The sequence below is a fragment of the Antechinus flavipes genome, chromosome 2 (assembly GCF_016432865.1).
Source record: "Antechinus flavipes isolate AdamAnt ecotype Samford, QLD, Australia chromosome 2, AdamAnt_v2, whole genome shotgun sequence".
NCBI lineage: Eukaryota > Metazoa > Chordata > Mammalia > Dasyuromorphia > Dasyuridae > Antechinus > Antechinus flavipes.
The window spans coordinates 438,729,325-438,748,822 of record NC_067399.1 but is presented as its reverse complement, the minus strand read 5'-3'; the positions used below and the strand labels follow the sequence as shown (position 1 = coordinate 438,748,822).

The window sequence follows — 19,498 nt, the reverse complement described above, 5'->3', positions numbered from 1 at the left end:
GCCTGATGTCAAGGAGACTTATTTTCCTGAGTTCAAATCTGGCTGCAGACCTTACTAGCTGTATGATCCTGGGCAAGTCACTTAACCTTGTCTGCCTCAGTTTCCTCATCTGTAAAATAAACTGGAGAAGAAAATGACTATGAGAAATAAACTGGTTGATTATAGAAAAATGGAAAAACTTGCATGAAATAATGAAAAGTAAAATGAACAAAACCAAGGGAACATTATATACAGTAACAGCAATATTGTTAAAAAATAATAATAATAACAATTGTGAACAACCAAGTCATTCTGACATTATGAATACCCAAATCAACTATAAAGGACCTATGAAAGAAGATGCTATCCACCTCCAGAGGAAGAACCAATAAATAGAAGTACACATAGCAAATGTCTTTATATATATTTATAAATCTGTGCCAAATGAAGGGCTTCTCTAGATCCCAGCTTTTTAAACTAGTTTGAGACCCTATATGAGGTCTCCTTAACTGAATGTGGGATCATGAAATTATGATTTTTATCAGTAAATATTTGATTTGTATATCTATTATATATACTTGGGGTCATATAAAAATTTCTCAGGCAAAGAAGGGTCATGAGTGGAAAAAGTTAGGAAGCCCTAATCTAGACCATTTTTCTAGAGGTGGAAGGGGGGAAGGAGAAAAGAAGATAGTTTGGAACTTAAAATGTACAACAACAAAAGATGGCATAGTGGATAGAGTGGCTGGTTTGGGACTCATCTTCCTGAGTTCAAATCTGGCTTCAGGAACTGATTAACTATGTGTTCCTGGGTAAGTCACCTAGTGCTTCCTGCTTCAGTTTCCTCATCTGTGAAATTAGCTGGAGAAGGAAATGACAAACCATTCCAGTATCTCTGCCAAGCAAATCCCACAAGAAGTCACAAAAAGTTGGACATCACTGAAAAAACAACTCAACATTTTTTTGGACTTATTTCACATAATTCCCCATTGTGCACTCTCTGTTCCAGCCTACCTAGTCTAATTGCTTCCCCCTGTACATGTTCATTTACCTCTAAGTCTTTGGACAGGTTTCATTGGGGAAAACAATGTATTTTTTTTCTTTCACATTCCTGTTCCTTGGAATCACTACTATCTTTCAAAATTCAGTTCAAATATAGTCTCCTAACATGAAGCCTTTTCTATTTTATTTTCTTTCTTTTTATTTTAATTTTCAATATTTATTTTTATAAGATTTTGATTTCCAATTTTTTCTCCTTGCCCTCCACCCTCAAGACAGCATGTAATCTGACATAGGTCATACATGTACAATTATATTAAGCATATATCAACATCAGTCATGTTGTGAAAGAAGAATCAGAACAAAAAGAAAAAACCACAAGAAAGGAAAAAACCAAAAAAGTGAAAATAGTGTGCTTCAATCTGCATTCAGACTCCATAGTTGTTTCCTCTGGCTGTGGATAGTATTTTCCATTGTGAGTCTTTTGGAATTGTCTTAGATCATTATATTGCTGAGAAGAGCTAAGTCTATCAAAGTTGATCATCACACAATGTTGCTGTTACTGTGTACAATGTTCTTCTGCTTCTGCTCAGCATCAGTTCATGTAAGTCTTTTATGAAATCTGTTCATATGAAGTCTGTTCATCATTTCTTTTGTTTTTACTTTTTTAGATTTAATTTGATTTATGAAATAAAACAAGCATTTTTAAGATATAGCACAATAAAAGATGATTATATATGAAACTGCAAATCTCTTATATGCAAATTGCTTTCCTTTCAATATACACCAAAATCATCATGTAAATTTCTTTTTTTTCCCCCTCTGGCCCTAGAGATGGCTACCATCTCTACACACACACACACACACACACACACACACACACACACACACACACACGAATGTGTGTGTAAAAGTATTCTATACATATTTCTATTTACCATTTCTTTCTCTAGATGCTATGTGTCTTCATATGTCTTTTATACTTAATTTGGGTATTTATAATAGGAAAAAAAACCTTATTCACTCAAACTAATTCTTAAAACAATATTGTTGGGGCAGCTAGATAGTGCAGTGGATAGAGCACTAGCTCTGAAGTCAGGAGGACTTGAGTTCAAATCTAGTTTCAGACACTTAACACTTCTGGCTGTATGACCCTGGGCAAGTCACTTAACCCCAATTGCCTCAGCAAAAAAACAAACAAACAAAAACCCCAATATTGGGTTTTATATATATATATGTGACAGTTATATATACAGTATATATACTGTATATAGTTGTTACTATATACAAGTATTCTCTTGGTTCTGCTCATTTCATTCTTCATTGTTTCATCTAAATCTTTGCATGTTTTTCTAGGATCATTGAACTCATAATTTCTTATACCATAGTAATACTCTATCACAACTATATACAATAGCTTGTTCAGCCACTTCCCAGGTGTTGGGCATCCCTGCAATTTCCAATTCTTTGCCACCAAAAAGAGAGTTTTTATGAATTTTTTAGAACATATATGTCCTTCTTCTTTTCCCTTAATCATCTTTGGAAATAGATCAAATAGTAGTATAACTGGTCAAAGTTATAGACAGTTTAATAACTATTTTGGCATATTTTCAGATTGTTCTCCAAAATGGTTGGATCTTTATTTTCCCCTATCTTTTCCAACATTTGTCATTTATCCAATCTATCATTTTAGCCAATCTGGTAAATGTAAAATGGTTGTCTCAAGGTTGATTTAATCTGCATTTCTAACCAATAATGACTTAGATCATTTTTGTATGACTCAACATTTTATAGAACAATATTATTCCAATAAATATATATACCACAGTTTGTTCAGCCATTCCTTGATTTATGGATATCCCTCAATTTCCAATTCTTTGCCACCATAAAAAAACTGCTATAAACTTTTTTCTACATGGAGGTCCTTTTCCATTTTTTATGATCTCTTCGGGATACAGACTCTGTAGTGGTATTAATGGATCAAAGGGTATGTACAGTTATACAGTCTTATAAAAACAGTTTCAAATTATTCTCCATTACATTGGATCAATTCACAATTCCACCAAAAATGCATTACTGTTCCACTTTTCCCACATCCTCTCCAACATTTATCATTTTTCCTTACATCAAGCCTTTTCTGACCTATCTAGTTGTTAACAGTTTCATTCTTCTTCAAATTATTTGTAGAATCAATGTCTTGAGGACAAAGACTATCATTTGTAGATCTGCATTACCAGTGCCAAATACAGTGTTGGGCACATAGCCAGCAATTAACAAATGCAAATTGATTGATCGTATCTAAATGTAGTTGTGTATACATTATTTTTTTCCAGTATAATATAAACTCCTTGAAGTCCAACACTGTTCTTCTTTTTGTCTTTGTTCTCCTATCTTCTAGCTCAATCTAACACATAGCAGGTGCTCAACAAAGCCTCACTGAAATGAAAAGAGCTATGTGAACTTCTGGGGATAAAGGTCATTACTGAATAGAGGAAGAGGGAAATCTGGAAAGACTAAAAAAAAATGGAATTTGAGCTGGACCTTGAAGACTCAGTTAAGATGCCACCAGACAAAGCTAAAGGAGAGAATATTCCATACAGATATGATATCATGAGCATAAATACATGGTGAGAAGGGCAGGAATGGATGGGAATCGTTATAGGAAATAGCAAGTAATTCCATTTGGCCAGAGCACAGACCATGTGCAGGAGAACAACCTGAAATGGGACTGGGAAGCTAGGTTAGTGCCAGATTGTGGAAGACATTGAATACTAGGCCTTTATTGGCTTGACAACAGAGTCATTGAAGAATTTTGAGCAGAGATCTGATAGGACCATTATCTACCAGGTAAGCTAGGTTCATTTTTTCTTAAAAGGATTGAAATTATTCTCAATACTTAATTGGCTCAGGAGATTAAGACTCAGGCTGTTAATGTAAGTTCCTAGTGACCTGGGTTCAAAGGTCAATCAACGAGAAGGCAAAAGTTGTTCTTCTTAAGGCTTGACCAATGTTCCAGCATAACCAGCACAGATTTTATCTAGTTGAATCATTGTTCTAATACCAAATTCTCCATGTTTCCCTTGCTGAGTATTACTTCCAGCAAACCTCCTTTTGGTGACTTTTATGTGGTCTGAGAATGATTAATTTCATCCCAGTTCCAAACCTGAAGTTTCAGACTGCTTCAAATGGCACTTAGACTATAACAAGAAAAGTGACATCACAGACTTGGTACAACTGAAATTTGTCCAGTAGCATGGGAATAGTAATGACGATGATGATGATGATGATAGTGAACATTTATATAATGCCTACTAAGTGTCATGCACTGTGCTAAGCACTTTACCATTATCTAACTTGATCCTCAAAACAATCCTGGGAGGTAGGTTCTATTATCTCCATTTTATGGATGAGGAAATTGAATCAAATGATAGTTAAGTGACATGTCCAAGGTCATGCAGCAAGTAACTGTACATTGTTTTTTGTCCTTGAACCCACAGCATCATGACATTGGGGTAAAAGAGTGAATGATGAGTGATGCCTTCCTTTCAAGTGAATTGGATTTAGGGGAGTCAGAATTGTGAAAAATCATCAGTCTCACTTTCTCTTCCTTAGTCATCAAAGTCCAGTAGCAAGACAAAAGTCAGGACCTCTGGCAGTGGCCTGGAATACAGTGGATGACCTTCAATGTCTGATCAAGCTCTAAGCATCCCACAGAACTCCACAATTATTTTCATCCAACCATTCCACCAGGAAAGGTCTTTACTTGCTTGGGGAAGACATCCCCTTAATGCATCAAAGAGTTTGAGACTTGTCCATTCCCCACAGCCTGGTTTAGTCCATCTGCTGAGATGGTTTTGCCAGGTTGTTGCCACTGCCAGTGCTATAGCTTCTTGGAGCCACAGGTGAAGCCGTATTTGAACTCAGGTCTTCTTAACTCTAGACTCATGGCTCTATTCAGCACAATACCTAGTTGAATGATGGCTTAAAGGATAAGAAATAGAATCCAAAGGTTGGCTTGCAATACAGTACAGATGTGGCCCTGAACTGGGACAGTGGTTCTAGAAATAAAGAAGAAAATGAGAAATGCTATGAAAGAGAATAATGGGACTTGGAGCATGCTCAGAAATGGGAGAATGAAAAGAGAAAAGTCAAAGATGATTCTGAGGTAATTTATTTATCATGGTGCCATCAAATGGGAGGTTTCACAAGGCTGGGAGAAAAGATAATAAACTTAATAAATAATAATAAAATAAAATAATAAATAAAGATAAAAGTTTTAAACATATTGAGTTTGGGGTGTCTAGGCATACAGGTAGAAATGTCAAGCTATTAGAATTCAGGACCAGTTTATCAGGACTAATTATATAGATCTGGGAGTGATCTGTAGAGAAGCAACAAGTGAGGCTGGGAAGTGGGAAGCCAAGGAGGAGAAAAGACAAGTGAAAGGAGAACCTGAGAGAATGTTAGCACTCAAGAGACCACAAGAGAATGAGAACCAGGAGAAGGAATAGGTGGAGAGGAAGGAGAAGAACCAAGGGTGTTTGGTATCTCTGAAGTCAATGGAAAAGAGATAACCTAATGGGAAGCAGGTGTATGGTAGCATCAGATACTATTTAGCACTTGACTTTTGTTTGCTTCAGTTTCCTCAGCTATAAATTTAGAAATCATATCGGCCCTTCCTTATAGGGTTGTTGTGAGAATCAAATGAGATAATATTTGGTTTTTTGTTGTTTTTTTTTTCCCAAAGCAGTTGCTTCTCTGTAGTATTTTATTTCTTGAGGTAGACTTCCTTAAGTAGAGTTCCTAGTCTCTCCTGGTGTCAGGATCCCAGGATCCATGAATTATCCATGGGTGTCTAGTTGTCTCCTCAGACAAGCAATAGAGATAATATTTATAAAGTGTTTAGCACTTAGAGAAATGCTTATTCCATTCCCTCTCAATCAATCAACAAGAATTTTTAAACTCCTACAATGTACTAGGTATTGTTCTAGGACAGAGTATACAAAATCAAAAGTAAAACTGTCTCTGCTCTCAAGAAATTTACATTCTATTCATCCAAGGGTTCTTTACTTCCTTTATACTATGGACCCAGTAAAAAGTTGAGTGAAATCTATGAATCCCTATTCAGAATATTATTTTTAAATATATGCAGTATAATAATAGCATTAGCAAAAGAAATATAAGTATATTGAAAATGGTTATTAAAATTATTTTTGAAAAAATTCATAGATCCCATGCTAATAATCCCTGCCCAGGGAAAGGTGAGAAGGATGTGGGAGTAGGAGGAGGGGTGAGGAGAAACATCATGGAACTTAAAAGTTGGAGACCTTTGAGCTAAAGCACTTTCAGTGCTTTAATCAGTAGAATCAACATCAAAAAAAAAAAAAATGTAACCCAATTACAAGGAGTAAAGGCAAGAGTGGGTAGTTAGGAAGTGGAGCCTTAAGAGCAGAGTGTTTTTCAACAAGTTTAGCAGTGGAAAAAAAAAAAAAAGGAGGAGAGAGATGGGATTATAGCTGAAGATGAGAAGGGTTAAAGGGAAGGGGTTTTTTGTTGTTGTTTTTACATTTGGGGAAACTTGAATATATCTTTGGTCTAATGAATAGTATAGAGGAGAAAATAGAAATTGCCTTCAAATGGGGACATGTGAAAAAGTAAGGTCCAGGAAGCGGGTAGAGCTTAGAGAACAGGAGTAAGCTGGCTCAGACCGCCGAGCCTAGAAGAAACTTGACATAAGTTGTTCTTGTCATTTTCCCTTCCTGTGTTTATTAGAGAAGGAAAGGATGGATGAAGATATTGAAAAGTTTTGAGAGGTTGAGTAGGAGAGTAGAGGAAGTTCATGTCTGATGGCCTTAATCTTCCCTGTGAAATAAGAGGTGAGCAGTCTACTTTTAATGAGTGTGTGCATTGGGGCTAATGAGAGTTGGGGGAAGAATGTTTCTTTCCCAAAGAAGGAGGAAAAACCAATCTCAGTTCATCCCAGCCCTTTGGGTCCTATTGAATATAGAGATAAAACTTTGATAGTATCTATAGTCAAAGTATTGTTAGGGGAGACAGAGGAGCAAAGAGGGACAGAGAGACAGAGACAGAGAGAGAAAGAGAGAAATAGAGAGGCAGAGAGAAACAAAGAGACAACATAAACATATATATGTATATTTTGTAACGTTATATAATATGTTACATTATAATAACATATTGCAATGTTATATATTATATATTATAAAATATAATGTATCATATATGTATGTTAGTATGTAGTGCAACATATACTATATTACAATAGTATGTATTATATCTACAGGTATGCATCTTCTATGTAATATATACAGACAATAAAGACAAAAGAAAATTTAGGGGAGGCACTAGCAACTGGGAAAATTAAAAAAAGCTTCATGTGGGTGATGCTTGGGCTGACCTTGAAAAATAACATGTTGAATGTGGACATGGGTTCAGATACTGCTTCTTACTTAGCTGTGTTGCTTTCACAAGTCATTTAATCTCTTCAGGCTCAGTCTTTTTAGCTGTAAAATGAGAGGGTTGGATTCAATGGCTTTTAAGATCCCTTCCATCTTTAAATTTATGACCTTATTTTAAGATTAAAGCTTTGACCCTATCATCTGAATTGAGATCCTGTCCTGACTCTTACTTCTTGAAAATGAAATTGGGCATGTCATAGCCTCTCTGGGATTCAGTTTACCCAACTCTATGGGTTGAGTAAACTCAACACATGACATCATGGGTTAGAATTAGGGTCCTGTGATTCTGTTTGCTGTGATCAGTGGGAACCATCAAAGCAGTTGGAAGTGAGGTGCGATTCGGCATCCTCCAATGGAGTTTATCTATGGAAATGTTTAGTTGATTACATATGTATAACCTATATAAGATTACTTATTGTCTCAGGAATGGGGGGAAAGGAAGAAGAGAGGGATAGAATTTGGAACTCAAAACTTTTTTATGTTAAAAAATTATTTTAACATGTAATTGGGGGAAAATAAAATATTATATTTTTTAAAACCCAAATGGGGTTTACCTAAGCTCATAGATTGCCAAGGATGAAAGGGAACTTAGAGATCATCCATCACTTCATTTTACAGACATGGAAATTAAGACCCCAAAAGGGGAAGAAAGGGAATTACCTAAAACCACATAGTCATAAGTAGTAATAGAGCCATGATCCCAACTGAGCTTTGCTGACTGCAAATTCAGGTTCTTTCCACCCATATGACAATGTTTCTCAAGAGGCAGCAGTCTGGCCTAGGGCTCTGATATCACTATGATAGCCTCTGAGACATTGAGCATTTACATCTCCCTGTTCAGCACCGCAACCCTGCCACCACATGCTGATGCTCTGAGCACAGCAACACCACTGGAATCATCCAGTTGTCCTACCGCTAATCATGTCTCTCAAAAAAGTGAATTGTGGTAACAAGCTATACACAAATTATTCATCCTAAGCAATACCTGATAGCAATAACAAGTCTCAGGACTTCAGGCTCTGACCTTGGGTCTGAAACCTAGCATGAGGTTAACATACATGCATACCACACACATGTAGACATACATGCACATACATACATATGTATAAATCAGTAAGCACATCTGTCTAGATGTGGCTAGAGATTTACATTAGAGTTCTTGTTTCCAAAAGAGTGGAAGGATCTAGGCCAATTTAATCCATCCCAGCAATATCTTATCTAGCAATTCAAATTTGCTGTGACTCTGCATAAAGGGCTGAGAAATACTTGTGTCCTCTGTTTCCTAACTGGCTTCTTTGTCTCCAGGTGTTCACCTTCCAGTCCATCCTGAGTATGTTGCCCAAATTATCTTCTTGAAACATAGTTCTGACCTTATTCCTCTCCAGCTCAAAAACCTTCAATGGTTCCCCACTACCCATTTTATAGATGAGGAAATTGAGGTTCAGGGGTTGAGTGACTTGCTAATAGGAGTAACAGATAATGTGGCACTTTAAGGTTTACATGTCTTACCTCATTTGAGTTCACAACAATTCAGTGAGGTAGATGTTAGTTCTGTTCTCATTTTGCAAATCAGAAAACTGAAAGTTTGAGAAATTAAGTGACTTACCCAGGATCACACAGTTTGAAGCACCATCTTGTTTGAGGTTGGATTCAAATTCAGACCTTCCTGACTGCATATTTAGTAGTCTCCTACATACTGTTCAAAGATACCAACATTCAAGTCTGAATGTGTTTATATGAGTCTGAAGGATGCCAAAAATGATGAGCTCCTACTTCCATAATGTTTTAAAGTTTACAAAATGCTTCTGGCAACAGCCCTGTGAAGCCAGGAATGCAGCTTGGTAGATGTGCACAGTGAGGTTCAGATAACTGAAATGACTTGCTCAGGATCCCACAACTAGGAAGCATCAGAACCGGGTCTCAAACTCAGGGTTTGTGACTACAGATTCAGTACTTTTGCCATCCTATCATTTTTTTCAGGGCAGAAAACAGTGTCAGTGGGCTATGTGATCTGAACCAACCTGCTGGCTTCCCAGAGGCTAACAGCAGAGGGAGAGAGGGGATAACTAAAGGGAGAAAAAGACAAAGGAGATTTTAGATGAGATACATCTGTGAGTGAGAGTCCTGGACTCTCATTGGATTCAAAGACATGGAGAAGGATCCTTAATGAGAGAGAAAACCAAAGAAAAACCTATACCAAAGCCAAAGTCTGAACTTATTCCCTATACTTCTGTTTTCCTTACTTGCACTAACAACAACAAAAATTCAGGGGATGGGCGGTAGGAATGGGGAAAGGTAAAGAACTGGCTTGAGGGTGTAGCTGGGATCAGAGTCTAGTCACATAGCCCTAATCCTAGCTATGTGATCTTTGCTAAATTGCTTATCCAGTTAAAGCTCAGTTTCCCCATCTGCCAACTGAGGACAATTGCTGTCCAGAGTGCTTATTATGGGCAACAAATAAAATATTCAACTATAAAACCCATTTGAAAGCTATGAAAGTTATTATAAGGTGACAATGTTTGAGCCAAGGGGTCAGTGACAGGGAGAGGGGTAGGGACAGGGTTGGTAACAAGCATGCAGGGACAGAGAACTATATCCCTTCTTCTTTAGCTATCTAAGCAAACTCCTAGGATAGGGACATGTCATGTTCAGCTAATCAAAACAACCCTTTTGTTTTCTGACAAGAAACAAAAGATTGGAAAGGGGGGGAGAGACTTAGGGCTGGGCAAAAAATAAATCTGATGGCAATGCGAGATGGGAATTCCAATCACGTCCCTTAGCTGCACATCTGGACGCCCAGCCTCTCTCCAACAGGCAGCTGCCAAGCCAAGCAGGCCCAGCATTCTGAGCTGCACAGGGGCAGAGGCAATGAGCTCCCAACGCTCATTGAGCACTCTCTCACGTACAACATGCAAAAACTGAAGCTCCAGCCCCAGGCCTCGAGCTATGTTTCCTGTACTTAGCATTACCCTGCTTATGAAATTCTCTCTTTTCTATCCCTGGAGAAAGAAAGAAGCAATTTGCCCTGCATTTATCAATCCTTCCCTCCCTCCCTGAGCTCCCCCCGCCCTGCCCCATCCCTCCCCCAGGAGAGGGAGTGAAGTTAAGAATAGACAAAGTGTGACAGAAAAAAAGATGGAAAGAAAGAGAAACAGTTTGGTGTAGTAGAGAGGCCAATCTGGAAAATAGGGAGATCTAGGTTATGCTTCTGGCTGTATGGCTGTATGACAAGTCTCTAAGTCCCCTTAGTGGACTAAGCTAGCCCAGGGGCCAAGTTCCCTCTCTGAACATCAGTTTCACTCTCTAAGATGAGAGGGCTGAACTTAATTATCTCCTAGACCTCTTCTAGCAAAGGCTATGCAGAAGCCAACTTAAATCCTATCATTAAATTTTCAGTGGGAGCATTTACACTTCAGTAAATGCTACAAATCTGAGTGTGATTTACTGTTTTGTTGATTGTGGAGACTTAACAAAGTAGTGGAGAAAATGTTAATATAAATTAAACCTTAAAATGTATCTTGTAAGTATTTTGGGTTTTTGGACAATCTGTTATTGAACGTTTACCAGCATAGTCCTGTTTATATCACTGACATTTTCTGACTCTACAAAACCCAAAGCTGTGGCCCAAGAAGCTTGTACCTCTCCTTTCTGCTGTGGAAAAGAGGAGCCCTTAGATCCAAGGAGGAAGAGTGGGTAAAGCAGAAAGAGCAGACACTAGAGTCTGAGTTCATGGTTTCAAATTCCACCTCAGCAGCTTACTTGCTTTGATACCTCCCATCGTTTGGACTTAGTTTCCTCACCTATAATAATGACAGAGTTGGACCAGCTGGCCTCTGAGGTCTCCTCTAGAATGCTTACCCTCTTGCTCCAGGTGTTGCTTCTTTGTAGATGTAAAGAGCTTACATCTATATATTACTTTCTAGTTAATAAAGCACTTTACCAGATTCCTCAGATACCTCTATGAAATAGATAATGTAAGTACAATTTACACCATCTATTTTACAAATGAAGAAACTTAGATTAAGAAAAGTTAAATGACTGGCCTAAGGTTTCCCAGCTAGTGAGAATGATGGAAGTCAGAATTTGAACACATTTCTCCTGATGCCAGTTCTCAGGTTCTGACCACTACACCCACGAATTCACAGGGATAGAACAGTTTAAAGGGACAAGAAAGGGAACCTAAATAAGTGGGCTTTCCCAACTTCCACAGCCAAGGATGGCCAAGACTCTAATCGAAAGAAAAGAAAATCCCCCACTTTGCATCCTCGTCCACCAGTTTCAATCCTTTCTTGTCATAAATATTTGAATAGTGCTTTGTTAATTCTGGTTACTCTCCATGTGGATTAATTGCTATTTTATGTTAGGCTCAGCTTCTATTAGTTTGGGATTTACATCCTAAATGATACCATCAGCCCTGGACTTGAATAAAAGATGCGGCATATAGACAAATTTATACCATTCTCGAAGGTGAAATGGTAGATGCCAAAGGGGGTTAGCCTGAGTAGTTTGAGGGGATTGGCTTAAAAAAATTTTTAAAGGCCCATCCATAGTGCTGAAAGTCAGAATTGGACTCTAAAGCCCGACCTAGTGCCTCTTGGTGATACTAACCTACTTGATTGTCTCTGAATAGTCTCACTTCTGCACTGTCCCCAAATTACCAGCTGTGTTGTCCATCTTTCCTGGTTAAAGGATGTCTGATATACCTGTGCAAAAATGTTTGTGGCAGTCCTTTTTGTAGTAGCAAGGAACTGGAAATTGAGTGGATGCCCATGTATTATGGTATATGAATGTAATGGAATATTACTCTTCTTTAAGAAATGATGAGCAGGTTGATTTCAGAAAAGCCTGGAAAAACTTTCATGAACTGATGCTAAATGAAGTGAGCAGAACCAAGAGAACATTGTACACAGGAACAACAAGAGTGTATGATCAATTGTGATAGACTTGGCTCCATTAAACAATGTGGTGATTCAAGGCAATTCTGATAAACTTATGATGGAAATTGCCATCCACCTCCAGAGAGAGAAGTATGGAAACTGAATGTGGATCAAAGGATAGTATTTTTCATCTTTTTTTGGTTGTTGTTGTTTGTTAGAGCTTTTTTTCTCCTGTTTTTTTTCTTTGTGATCTGATTTTTCTTGCACAGCATGACAAATATGGAAATATGTTTAGAAGAATTGTATATGTTTAACCTACAATCAGATTGCTTGCTGTCTAGGGGGAGGGAGGCAGGATGGAAGAAAAATTTGGAACAAAATTTTGCAAAGATGAATGTTGAAAACTATCTTTGCATATATTTGGAAAAATAAAATACTATTTAAAAGAAAGGTGTTGGTTTCCTAGTGACTGATCGTAATACCACTTTAAGTATATTCTGAGACCTAATGAAATATGCCAATGTGAGGTTCTCAGTTTCCTCTGAACCCACTGGTGGCAAACATATGGAATTTTGGTTGCTATATCCCTTGAGAGATCCAAACTGGTGCTAGAACTATGTTGGACCAAGGCTTGATGTACTAACCTCATCTAACAAGGATTGACTCCCAATTTACTTTGCTTAACTGTGGTATTCTCTTCTTTTATATAATACAATGGTTCTCTCCGAGAGCAGGTTTCTCAGGGAGGTTTTCTGGAGGCAGCCTTAGTTTCCCTTAAAAGTAATAATCATTCCAAATGCAGCCAGGTGTTAAAAGTTCAGATCTTTTATTGCTTCCTCCAAAATAGCCCAGTTCGTTTTCTTGGTGGCCTATCTCTCTGCTTGGTTTCAAGAGCTCCCTCCAAATGTCTCCAAATCCAAAGGTTTGTCCTTCAGTCTCCAACCAGCACAAAGGTGGAAAATGGAATGGATCTGTCTTTCCTCCGAGAGAGGGCTTCTGGCCTTCCTCCCAGAGTGCTCTGTGTCTGTCCCAGAGTGCTCCCCTCTCAATCTTTTCAACTGAACTAACCTGAAGCGCTAAGAGCTTCTTTATATATGATCTCCCAAAGGTTGACTCCTCCTCTGAGAGAGTGGGATTATGGGATCTGAGAGTGGGATTATGGGTTTCTGACTTGTGAATCTCTCAAAAGTGTGAACTCCAATGAGTACTTAAATACATTAGTGAGCTAGAGGATTTGCTAAGAACCATGCTAAATTAGGCAACTGACTTATCACTTTGTAAGGATTCTAACACTTAACGATACATATTTGTTACAAAGATTAGGGGGGTTGATTTTTTTTTCTTTTTTTCTAGTTTGAGTTAGGAGTGGAAATTGGGAATGAAAGGGAAAAGATAAGGTTTCTAAGTGGAAAAAAGAAGCTAATTAAACCTCTTTTTAATGCACAGAAGAGAACAGAAGGAAGGTCAGAAAGAATCACAAACAAGCAGGATAGCTTTGAAAATTATGTGTTGACCTATTTAACCTATATTGGATTGCTTGCTATCTTGGGGAGGGGAGAGGAAGGAAGAGAGGGAGAAAAATTTGGAGCACAGGGCTTTGCAAAGATGCAAAAGGTTTTGAAAACTATCGTTGCATGTATTTGGAAAAATAAAATACTATTTTAAAAAGAAAGTTATACGTTCGATTTAATAGATATGTATTTTAAAAGGAAACCAAACTTAATAGAAATTCTCAGTCTTGTATACAATTGTCCTTTTTGTTTTACTATGCCTGTTATATTTGCTTTTATGTTCAGAATTTTAAAGAATAAATTCTTATTGATTGATTGCTCCATAGTCCTTAAATTGGTACAAAGTTCACACACATGTGGCATATATTAGTAATATCCCGCTAAATTGTATCAAGCTTGTCTCCTTCCTGGAGCTAAATACTGTCCCCCAGCTGCAACATTTAACACTTAGTAAGTGTGAATTCTGGCAGATCGGTTGTCATTTTCCAATCTCAGTTTTTACTTCTAGAAAAATGAGGACAAGGGTACTTACCCCACTGACTAACAGTACCACTTCGAGATTCAGATGAAACAATGAATATCCAACTATCTCTTTGTAAATCTTAAAAGAAACTATATAACTATTATATGTAACTTGCCCAAAATTACACAGCAAGTTTGTGATTCTAAGTTCAAAACCCCAGGTTTCCTGAATCTCCCTCCCCAGTTCTAGGATCTTTCCACTATAAATTGTTCCTTTGTCTTTTCAGATCAGGTACAGCTGCCTGTTGTTTTTGGTAATGTTTTTGGTAATCCCTTCTGCAACCATGGCAGAGACTCCAGAGGAAAGACTTAGCCTGTTTATTTCCTCTCCTTCCTATGTCCCACTCCCCACCCCTCAGTCTATCTATTGACTTTTCCCTCCAATATCTACCACATTCAGAAAGTCTTCTGTCTCAGGTCTTGCTTTTCCATCTGAAACCCTGCAGGGCACAGATGTTTAAGGACCAGAAACCTGGAGTGTCCGGGTAGGGGGGTAAAAACAAAAGTTTCAAACCATCTTGACATGAAGCCACTCTGCCTTACACCAAGGATTATCTCCTGGCCCATTTATCTCTGGGATGCTGTCAGTCCCCTTTTCCCAGCGCATGCCCGGGGGCCTAAACATTCTGGCTTTAATTTACATCGAGCTGTTAAAATTCTTTAAACCTTTGTAAATGATGAACACTTTGTCAGCCACACAGAGTTCTGGCAGCAGGAGCTGGGGAGGGGGGAAAGAAATATTAGCATCTTTCAGCCGGTCATTTTTCCCTTGGTTTTCAGCATAAGCAGCTAGAAACAGTATCCATTATTAATAGGTGCATGTTTTATTAAAGAGCTAAAGACCACAAAGATTTGTAACTTTAATAATCCAGATTCTGATTTTAAATTCTATAACATTATTATTTATTGATTGTCCGGGGATATTTCTTTTAGGATATGTAGCTAGAAGGGATGAGAAAGCTGGGCAATGAGGAAAGAAATATCCTCTTGGACTTAAGAGGACATTGACAAAATTCAGTGAACTAATCCAACAACTAATTAGTTCTTGAAAATGGAAATGGAAAAGAACATAGTCTTTCATCTGCTTGTGTGTGCCAACAAGTATTTTGTTCTTTCTGAGTTGCTAATGGATAAGTGCAGTCAGATTCCTGAAAACCCTGTCCTGTGTGCAGTGGTTGTAAATGTGACTTTTTTTTTCCCCTAAGGAAAGAGGCTCCTTTGAGGGCCATTGGAAAGGGTCTTCCCTGTGCTTGAGGAAGGAATCGAGTGAACCATTGGACATTAGACATTATCATGTTAGTCCTGACTCGCCATTCACTCTAAAATGGGGACATGCTACATGAGGGTGAGTTTGTATTTTTCATGACTTCATCTGCTTCATTTCTTTCATTCTCTCTGGAAGGCAGGGTATGATGATGTGTTTTCCAGAACCCCAAGAGGAGGAGGTCCAGCTCTGATAACTCGGAAGTCCAGAATTAGCAGGTATGGTATAGACAACTAGATTTGGAAACAAAATATATGGGTTCTATTTCTACTCTTTCATTTGCAACCTGCATCACCTTTCTGGGCCTCTGTTTCCTCATTTATAAAATGAGGGGATTGGATTAAATTAGAAGTTCTTAATGTTTCTGATGTCACACATCCTTTTGGCAAAGTCAGTGGGCCTTTTCACAGGAGAATGATTTGTTGCCTGCATTAACACTTGGAGAAAATGCTACATTTCAATTAGAGATGGATGAAAATAAAAGATGTAATTTTTTTCCCATTCAGGTTCATAAAGCCCTTGAAAACTATCGATGGACCCTTTGGGCTGGTCTGTGGACCCCAGTTTTAGAACCCCTAGATGAGATGGTCTCTAAGGTTCTTTATAGCTCTGATATTCTATGTTCTATAAGCTTAAAGCTGGAAAGGGATTTTAGAGGCCATCTAATGCAGCCTTTAATTTTCCAGAACACAGGATCTGTACAGATTAGATTTATAAAGGACCTTAGGGATCTTCAAATCCAGTTCCCTCATTTTACAGATGAGAAAAATGGAGGCCTTCGAAAGTTAAATCACCCACCTGAGGTCATATCCAACTCATAAATGACAGAGCCTAGACTAAAACTTAGGTCTCCTGATTCCAATTTGAGGATTTTTTTCTATGATGTGTGTCCAGCACACTTAATGCCTGATTAGGACCAGAGTCTCTTTCTGTCTTTTACTGTCTCTCTCTCTTCTCTCTCTCTCTCTCTCTCTCTCTCTCTCTCTCTCTCTCTCTCTCTCTCTCTCTCTCTCTCTCTCTCTCTCTCTCTCTCTCCCTCTCTCTCTCCTCTCTCTCTCTCTCCCTCTCTCTCCATCTCTCTTCTCTCTCTCCCTCTCTCTCCCTCTCTCTTTCCTTCTCTCTCTCCTCTCTCTCTCTCCTTTTCTCTCTCCCTCTCTCTCTCCTTCTCTCTCTCCTCTCCCCCCTTTCTCTCTTTTCCTCCCCCCCCATAACCTATATTCTACTCCTTTCTCAAATAAGCTTAGATAGTAGAAGGGCACCCTTGTGACCATTTGGATTACAAGTAAAGTGTCCCTTCCTTTCCCCTCTTAGGGTCCTAACTTGGTTCAGCACTGCTGCAGGGGGATTGCCTCTACCTATTTATTGAAGCACTAGGGAACTGTGTCCTTGGTGAGTCTCCCCTGTGTAAGACCAACAGCCCTAAACACAGGTTAAGCTTGGTAATTATCCAGTTGTTTTTCATTTTAACACCTGAATCATGTGCCTTCCCAGTTCTGTCTGCAGGGCCTTATGTTTTTCCTTTAGATATTATATATAAACACCCAGAGAAGACTGGGAGGGCCTATTCAAAGTCATTTTGCCATGTTTTATATTTTCAGAGAGAATTGTGGATGTAAGCTTTAGGACACCCATTGAGCCTGGCCTCCTGGATCAGAATGATAAACTGCAACAAAGAGACAGATTCTTCACCTCTACTCTCTTTCCTTTTCCTGAGGCTGCCCTGCCCTGACTGGCTAAGATGGGGGAAGAATCCTTCTGGCCCAGGAAGCATCTTCTCTAATTCTTGTCCCAAGAGAAGCCAGAGATGGTGGTTTCAAATGTATACTTGGATTTGGATCAATAAAGTCCTTTACCTGAATCTTAGGACCCCCTCATACCCAATACTAAGCAATGGGACTCAGAAGGTGGGGAAGACAGATCAGACCTAGATTGGACCCCAAGATTCATGGTTCTAGAAAAGGCAGAAGTACAAATATATGTGTGGTTCAATTTATGTGTTATATGGATATGTGGGAAGAGGTGTTTATGTGTGGGTATGCATATGTGTACATGGGCACATATGTGCGAGCTCCTTAGAAACATTTCCATCAAATTGAGGGGGATGATCATCAACTGGGGAATGGCTAAATAGTATAAGATCTTAAGATTACGATAGAATGTTATTGTGCTATATGCAATGGTGAGTGGGATGCTCTCAGAAAAACTTGGAAAGACTTACATGAACGGATGCAAAACGAAATGAACAAAACCAGTAATAGTACCATTGTATGATGATCAACTGTGAATGACTTAGCTATTCTTAGCAATGCAGCAATCTAAGGAAATTCCAAAGGATTCATGATGAAAAATGTTATCCATATCCAAAGAAAAAATTAATGGATCAAAGGACACTATTTTCACTTTTTTGTGATTTTACTCCCCCTTTTGGTCTGTTTCTTTCACACATGACTAATATAGAAATATGTTTTGCACATGTATAACCTATATCAAATTGCTTGCCCTACTGGGAGGGGAGGAAAGAATTTGGAACTCAAAATTTAAAGAAACAAATGTTAAAATTTGTTCTTACATATAATTGTGGAGGATTTTTTTTTTTTATTCCATCTTAGGTGACTACAGAGATGCTATTACAGTACACTGGGTTAGCTTTTTCTCTCTGACTAGATGGTTAGCTCCTTGGAGGCAAGAAACCTGTCTTCTGCTTCCAAATACTAAACACACACACATACATACACACACACTGTGTCTAGCATGGTGATGGGTGCATAATAAGTGACCAAACTTGTTAATTTGTCCAAAAGGGCTATGGCACACCTGGATGAGGGTCAACTGAGGAAAAACCATGGCAGCTGCCAAGCCAGACATTTCAGGGAAATTTTGACTTCAGGAAGAAAAAGACTTTCTATCACCAGGTATGAGTTTAAACTCTGGCTTCACTAGCCAGGCATTCAATCGGTCCATCCATCAAAGCAACATTTATTAAGGGTTTACTATGTGCCAGCACTGTTCTGAGCACTGCAGATATAAAAAGAGGCAAAAACAATCTTTGCTCTCAGGGAGCTTATAATGGAGACAGCAACATGCAAATAAATAATCAGTCAATATATAAATGCTTATTAAGTGACTATTAATGTGCCAAGTACTGGGGGTACAAAAAGAGCAAAAGGTAGATCCTGCCTTCGAAGAGCTTATAATCGAATGGGGACAACAACATGTAAAGAAATAAGCATATGGTCATCTTTTTGCTTCCTTTCTTTGCTTCAGAGGACTTTGATATAGGATATGATGCTGGAAAGCCATAGATCTCTTGCCTCTCTGGGGCTTTCAGTTTCCAAATAAATTGTTTTCTTCTATTTGAAGAGAGTAGAATTACCATGAATGCTAGAAATAAAAGTCCTCAGAAATGCCTATCCAGAAAGGAATTCAGACAGCTTCACAGTCTGGCTTTCCAGACTATATGCCTTAGCATGCACTCCCATCTCATCTCCATTCCTTTTGAATCCCTAATTTCCTTCAAGGTTCACTCACCTCAAGCATTAGCTTCTCCCTCCCTCCCTCCCCACCCCCAGCTGCCAGTATTTTCTCTCCTAAATAACCTTCTACCTATTTTGTATAATTGCATATATATGTAGCCTGGGGCTACCTCTCCAACTTGCACTTGCATTGGCAGGCTGGATCCCCCCAAAATGACCCGCTTCCCTACCACCCTAAGGGAATTGTGATTTCTAGTACTGTGAAACCACATCTGGTGTACTTCCTGTTGATTATTAATCTTTATCAACTAACTTAGTTAGAAAAAGTGTTTCCTAAGGTGGGATAGCAAGGACAATTGTTATAGAAACAATTCTCCAGATCAGGGCACTCTCTTCC

The 19,498-nt window shown here is 38.5% G+C and overlaps 1 long non-coding RNA gene across 1 annotated transcript in view; it reads left to right on the top strand.

Moving 5' to 3' along the window:
- LOC127550333 (uncharacterized) overlaps positions 1 to 17,931 on the top strand; it is a 44,551-nt gene extending 26,620 nt beyond the window's left edge. Inside the window, exons 2-3 of the long non-coding RNA XR_007950857.1 lie at positions 15,767 to 15,846; positions 17,227 to 17,931. This is a non-coding gene — a long non-coding RNA (uncharacterized LOC127550333). The remainder of the gene's footprint in view (positions 1 to 15,766; positions 15,847 to 17,226) is intronic.
- The last annotated feature ends 1,567 nt before the right edge of the window (positions 17,932 to 19,498 follow it).